A 6,845-nucleotide genomic window follows, 5' to 3' on the forward strand; every position below is an offset into this window, starting at 1 on the left:
GCAGACAGTTATAGTGCCTAATCTGTCAAGTTCATGATTAAAACGCAAAAAAGTTGAATTTTGTAAAGTACTCCTTTTCAAATAATTGTGACTAGAAATTCTCTCTCTGCTCCCCGCTGGGCCCTCATCTATGAAGCAGTTGCTTAGATGGGGGCTATCAGACTTGACTGACCCTAGGATCTGTTCTAACTGCTTTCATCTCCCAGATTCCTACTATGATTCAGAGGTTACAAGATGCTGCATAAAGTAACAAAGGTATAAGAATGTAGGACTCAGTGGTTGCAAAGTAAGAGGAGGCCATAAATAGAGCACTGGATAAATAACAGAGCAGTGTTATGGGTAGAAACTGTGTCCCGTCAAAATTCATATGTTGAAGTCCTAACGCCCAGTACCTCAGATGTGACCATATTTATGAATATGGTCATTTCAGATGTAGGTAAGATGAGGTCATTAGCAGGGAAGGGTTCTAATCCAATATGATAGGTGTCCTTATAAAAAAGGAGGATTTGAAATAGACATGTACACAGGGAGAACATCATGTGAACGTGAAGGCAATGATTGAGGTGATGCTTCCAAAAGCCAAGGAATGACAAAGATTTTCAGAAAACCATCAGAAGCTAGGGGCAATGCACAGAATCTCCCTCACAGCCATAGCAATCAACCCTGCTGACACCATGACCTCACACTTCTACCCTCCAGAACTGTAAAACGATATATATCTGTTGTTTAAGCCACTCAGTTTGTGGTACTTTGTTATAGCACCCTTAGCAAACTAACATAGGTGACCAACTTGGGAAGATGGCTTGTAGACAACTGGTGCAGGTATAGATGTCAGAGGAGAAGGACAGCCTAGTATAAAAGCCAAACAAAATAGCAGGTGCCATGGCAGAGACCCAGCCATGCTGACTGACTTTTCTGCCCTGTGGCAGGTTAAAGACTGGATCCCAATTACCCAGAAATCAAGGAGCAAAGGCTCAGATATTGGCAAGTTGATGTTATGTGGAGAGACAGCAAGAGAAGAAGGCAAAAGCAGCTGGTTCCTGTGACAGAGTGGAAGCCAATGAGGCAGCAAGGCAGGACTGCGACTCTAGGGTCTCAAATCCATCACTTCATTATTCAGGCCGTGGGGGTCATTGGAAAAAGTCAGTAAGGAGTTAAATACTGAGCAAAGCATTATTTAAGAAGGTTTCCCTGGCAACTGAGTGCAAAACGTAAATTCTGAAGAGATGAGATGCAGAAATGATTCAACCTTGAGCTTATTACTTAACTCTAGTCTCCTTATCCGAAAAATGGAACCAACCATATAATCATTGGATTTTTGCAAGAATTAAATGAGATAATCCATACACAATGCCTGATACAGTAAGCCCTTCAATAAATGTCAGAGGCTGAGTCAGATATGTGCACAGCTTTAACTCACATATTTCTTCAAATTAAATGTGGACATTAACATTTCTCCTTGTTCCTGCCTGATTGCTACCTCCTTGAAAACAGTACCTGTAACTCATGCTTGATTTTATCTCAGGCAACACTCACCCAATTATTATGTATAACGAGCACCTGCTGAGTTCCCTTCGCCACTCCCCAACCTCTGCCATCCTCTGCCAACCTAAATCTGAGTTCCACGCTAAATCCATCCCAGGATAGTCAAAACATGCTTGTAAATTTGGGCCTTATTTGCTAATGAGATCTCGCCTTTCCTCCATTTCTGGGGTAATATAAAGCACTGAATGACAATTCAGAGTAGAGAGAACACCTCTTTAATATCTCTCCACATGCTGACCTATTTCAATACTGTGTACTTCTCAAGGATGAGCAGCTATGCAAAGTCTAGAAGGAAAATACCTGAGAGGCCACCTCCTCCTGGGAATGTTTCAGCTTTTAAAGATTCTAGGTCATCCCTCTCCCTGATATTTGCAGTTCATTCCCATTGGGAGAGCAATCTGTTCATACAGCTTTAAAAAAAAAAAAAAAATTATTATTCATCCATAATCTAACAGAAACAACTTTTTTTTTTAAAAAAAGCCTCATATGGAGTTTTTCTTGTAAATTTCATCAAGTAAAAAGAGTAAGGTGCATTAATTTAAGGTAATTTGATTAATTTTGAGTTAAATAACTGAGCCACCTCCTGAGAAAGGCTGCATTTAACTGTTTACAAATGGCCAAATAGAGAAACTGAATGTGGTTGGTGACATTCATCAGGGATGGATAAGTTTGTTTAGGAACTGAAAGGTGTACTGTGGTGACAGGGAGACTGACCAGAAAGCATCCCTAGCCTCTGGTGGCCTAGTAAATTCCTGTTACAAATAATGATGCTCCCTGAAATAACTGGATGTGAATTTCATCATGACCTGCCTTCAAGTGTCAGGGAATGTTCTCTTGGTAAGCATATCAGGAAAAAATACAGGAAAATATGAATTGAGACTTGTTAAGATCAGAGGCATGTTCCATTTGCAGAAATGAGAGAGATGTGTTGTCATGTGAGATGAGGGATTAACCATGGGTAGGATTTCTGGAGACAAGAAACTCTTTCCCTAAATTAGCTTGTTTTGCAGGCATTTCAAGTTATAATCCCAAGCAGTCTTTATGGCTCTCAATCTAGAGTTTCCTAGAATGAGGGATTATGTTCTCTAGGCTGTGGCCTCAATAAAGCCACTACCCAAGAGACATCTGTACAATTTTTAAAGTTTGGAAGAATGAAGCAGCTTCAGTATATGGCCTCAAGACTACCCATAAAGCCCTCTTCCTCTACTTAGTTTTCTTTCCCAATTTCTTTCTAATTGGAGTGTTACAGACGTGTGGCATGTCTTCATATGCAGGTGTCTTTGTATCCAGGTGTGTAAGTGTTGGGTTTGTATACTTGGTGTGTACGTATGTATATGCACCTGTGTTTATGAACAGTATCATTGGCTCTTTCCACACAGAATTTCCTAGGAGGGTACTGCTCTTTTCTAAACCATGATATGACAAGAGATGATTCCTGATAGCTGTCTGCATGTGCCATTTAAAAATTTTTTTAATAACTACCTTCTCACCCCTTGTTGCTCCATCACAGAGGTATATCAAATGGGATTAATTTAGAAATTGAGACTAGTCATGAACCACTTGCTTCATTTTAAAACCAACTTCCAACAGTTAGCATTCTGGCCATTTGGTTTTCCGGAGGGCCTAGAGTTCTTTTAAAATAAGGGAGACTTGACTTCATTGCAGTTCGCAAAACCTGTATCAATCAGCATGTACAAATGCACACAAAATGCAAAAGCTAGTTTGCAACTCTACAGCAATTGCTGTGATGATCCATGTATTCCCACTGCTGTGCAGAGTGCTGCACAAATAGTGGGGGTACAATCACTGTTCATCTGAATACAAAGCTTCACAGAAAGATTGGCAGAATTTTCCACTAGAACGCAAAGGCTAACTTCCTAAAAGATCAAATGGCTCAAGCAAGATGGGATACGGCAATCCCACTACTGGGCATATACCCTGAGAAAACCATAATTCAGAAAGAGTCATGTACCAAAATATTCATTGCAGCTCTGTTTACAATAGCCAGGACATGGAAGCAACCTAGGTGTCCATCATCGGATGAATGGATAAAGAAGATGTGGCACATATATACAATGGAATATTACTCAGCCATAAAAAGAAATGAAATGGAGGTATTTGTAATGAGGTGGATGGAGTTAGAGTCTGTCATACAGAGTGAAGTAAGTCAGAAAGAGAAAAAGAAATACAGTATGCTAACACATATATATGGAATCTAAGGGAAAAAAAAATTTTAAAAAAAAGGTCATGAAGAACCTAGTGGCAAGATGGGAATAAAGACACAGACCTACTAGAGAATGGACTTGAGGATATGGGGAGGGGGAGGGGTGAGATGTGACAGGGTGAGAGAGTGTCATGGACATATACACACTACCAAATGTGAAATAGATAGCTAGTGGGAAGCAGCCGCATAGCACAGGGAGATCAGCTCGGTGCTTTGTGACCACCTAGAGGGGTGGGATAGGGAGGGTGGGAGGGAGGGAGATGCAAGAGGGATGAGATATGGGAACATATGTATATGTATAACTGATTCACTTTGTTATAAAGCAGAAGCTAACACACCATTGTAAAGCAATTATACTTCAATAAAGATGTTTTAAAAAAAAAAAACACACACCCACCTCTAGTAGGGTTCTCAAGAGGTGAGGGGGTCTGATAAAGCACATTTATGTATATAAGTGATAACAAGGGACTTTGGATATGAAACAGCCTGCAAAAAAAGAGTGGCGAAGTAAATTTTAAAGTAGGAGAAAATGACAACAGAACCTCACTCACTGCTTCCTCAGGAGGAATGTGCAGTCCAACTTCATCTACTACACACAGCTGAGGACGACACCGCGGCCAAGCTCCACTACCGGTGCACCATGAAGAACTTGGCAATCCAACAGCCCGCAGAGGACTAGATGATCCTGGCGTTCTCCCAGCTGGGCTTTATTGAGAAGACATTCAAGTGGTTGAACCTGGGCCTGAATATGGAATTCATCCTCGTCCTACCAGGACAAGCCCATCGAATGGCTCCTGGGCCATATCCTAGAAGGGCGCAAAGCACTGGGACCCGCAGAAGACAAACCTGCGGCTCCGCTTCAAGCCATCCTCTTCCAGGACCGGGGCACTCACATCTCTCCGGCTGGCGGGCAATATCCAGAAACTGAAGGATAAGGACTTTAGCAGGTGCAGCGTTAAAGGAATGTGAACTCGCCCGCAGAAGTGAGCACAAGCCTGTTGACGTACAGCACTTGCCCCTAGAAAAGGCCCACCTGCGTGGGGCTGCTTCTAGGCCCTCAGGGCACGCGGCCCGGGGCGTCCATCTGCTTCCGCTTCTGCCCGCAGCTGCGTCTTCAGCACATCAGTGGAGGTGCTGCCCTTTGCTAACAGCCAGTCCTCACAGGAGGCGCTGCAGGAGGGCCGCACTCGTACCTTCTGAGCCCTGGTGGCACCCCCAGGTTGGCCCCTCCAGCAGGGTGCAGTGGCAGGGAGCGAAGTGGCCCCCTGGAAACAATGTGCCCCTCCAGCCAGCCAGACTCGCTGGTGCGGGTCATTTTGATCCAAACCTTCCTGTAAAAGGCCCATTAAGCCAAGGGTTTTAGAGGGTGTGCTTCGCTGGCCCTGGAGCCCAGAAGACCTGGGAGGTCGTGGCTACTGCCCCCGAGGGCCAGGCGCAGCTGCCCCAACCCGAGGGGGTCCTGCCTGGCGCCCAGCTCGGCGACCTGGGGTTCCCGCTAGCCCCCAGGCCCAGGACTGGGTGTGGCCTCGCCCGCCGGGCCGTGAGGAGGCAGGCGGCTCCTGTGCCCACGCCCACATGCACGCCGTGCCGGAGGCCGCCACGCCGCTGGGAAGAGGAACCGTTCGCGCCGCCGCGGAACAGAACCTCGCCATTTTAGAAGAGCTTTTTCCTGGGCGCAAGCTTCCTTCTCCGACGCTGGAATGCGTGTCCGACTTTATGTGCTGTGGTTTTGATTCCTGGATACTTTCTTCATGTAAGTCCACTTATACTTCTATAAAAGCATGACATAATAAGCGGCTAATGAAGAAAAAGAAATTGTTTCCTAGTGGTAAAGCAGAGTATGCAAGATTTATCTAGGGTTTAAGTCTTGCTGAAGTCCCTGGGTCCCAGGATGATGTTTTCCCTGGTCTATGGACTCCTTAAAGGAGAACAAAAGCTGTATTTAAAAACCAGAGGCCACATCCTGCTAAATCTAAGGTTTTTCACAATCATCCTGATTTTTTTTTTAAATTTCTATCTATTCCCGGTGACTTCTCAAATCATTTTAAGATAGAGGAACAGAAGGAAAACAAGTTTGAATATTGTTTTTTAAAAATACCTTTAAGTTCGGGAAAGTAGAAGCTATGCTTGTTTTAATCAAGTATTTGCATTGTGTTTTTTAAATTGCATTGCCATGTTACACGTGTCTCAAATGACATAGGTAATTGTAGATTACAGTATTTCCGGGTCAAAGATCATTTTTATCCTCTATTTTTTTATTGATGTATAGTTGATTTACAATATTGTGTTAGTCTCAGGTGTACAGCATAGTGATTATTTTGCAGATTATATCTTATTATAGGTCATTACAAGATATTTTAATATTGATACCTGTTTTCATTTTCTTTGGGGATATACTCAGAAGTGGAAATGCTGAAGTGCATGGTAGACCTGTTTTAAATTGTGAAAGCTCCACGTTGTTTTCCGTAGTGGTTGGATCAATTTACATTCCTGCAACAATGTTATTATAGTTCCCTTTTCACCACATCCTCACCAGAAGCTGTTGTCTCTTGTCTTCTTGATGACAGTCATTCTAACAGGTGTGTGGTGATATCTCATTGTGGTTTTGATTTGAATTTCCTGATGATTACTGATGTTGACCATATGTCTGTTGGATATTTTGATGTCCTCTTTGGAGAAATGTCTGTTTAGTTCTTCTGCCCATTTTTTAATCAGGTTGGCTTGTTGTTGTTCTTGTTATTAAATCGACTGAGTTCTTTATATATTTTGGATATTAACCCCATTCCCGATACATGGTTTGCAAAATTTTTCTTCTCTGTAGGTTGTCTCATTTTGTTGTTTCTTTTGCTGTGCAGAAGATTTTGAGTTTGATGTAGACCATTTATTGATTTTTTTTTCCTTTGTGCTTTTGGCATCATGCCTAGAAATTATTGCCAAGACCAATACTGGTGAGCTTCTTTCCTGTGTTTTCTTTTAGGAGTTACATTATATCAGGTATTTTATTTAAGTCTTTGATCCATTTTGAGTAAATTTTTGTAAGTGGCGTGGGATAGGGGTCCAGTGTTATTGCTCTGCA

This window comes from Eubalaena glacialis, chromosome 6 (genome assembly GCF_028564815.1).
Source record: "Eubalaena glacialis isolate mEubGla1 chromosome 6, mEubGla1.1.hap2.+ XY, whole genome shotgun sequence".
Taxonomy (NCBI): Eukaryota; Metazoa; Chordata; class Mammalia; order Artiodactyla; family Balaenidae; genus Eubalaena; species Eubalaena glacialis.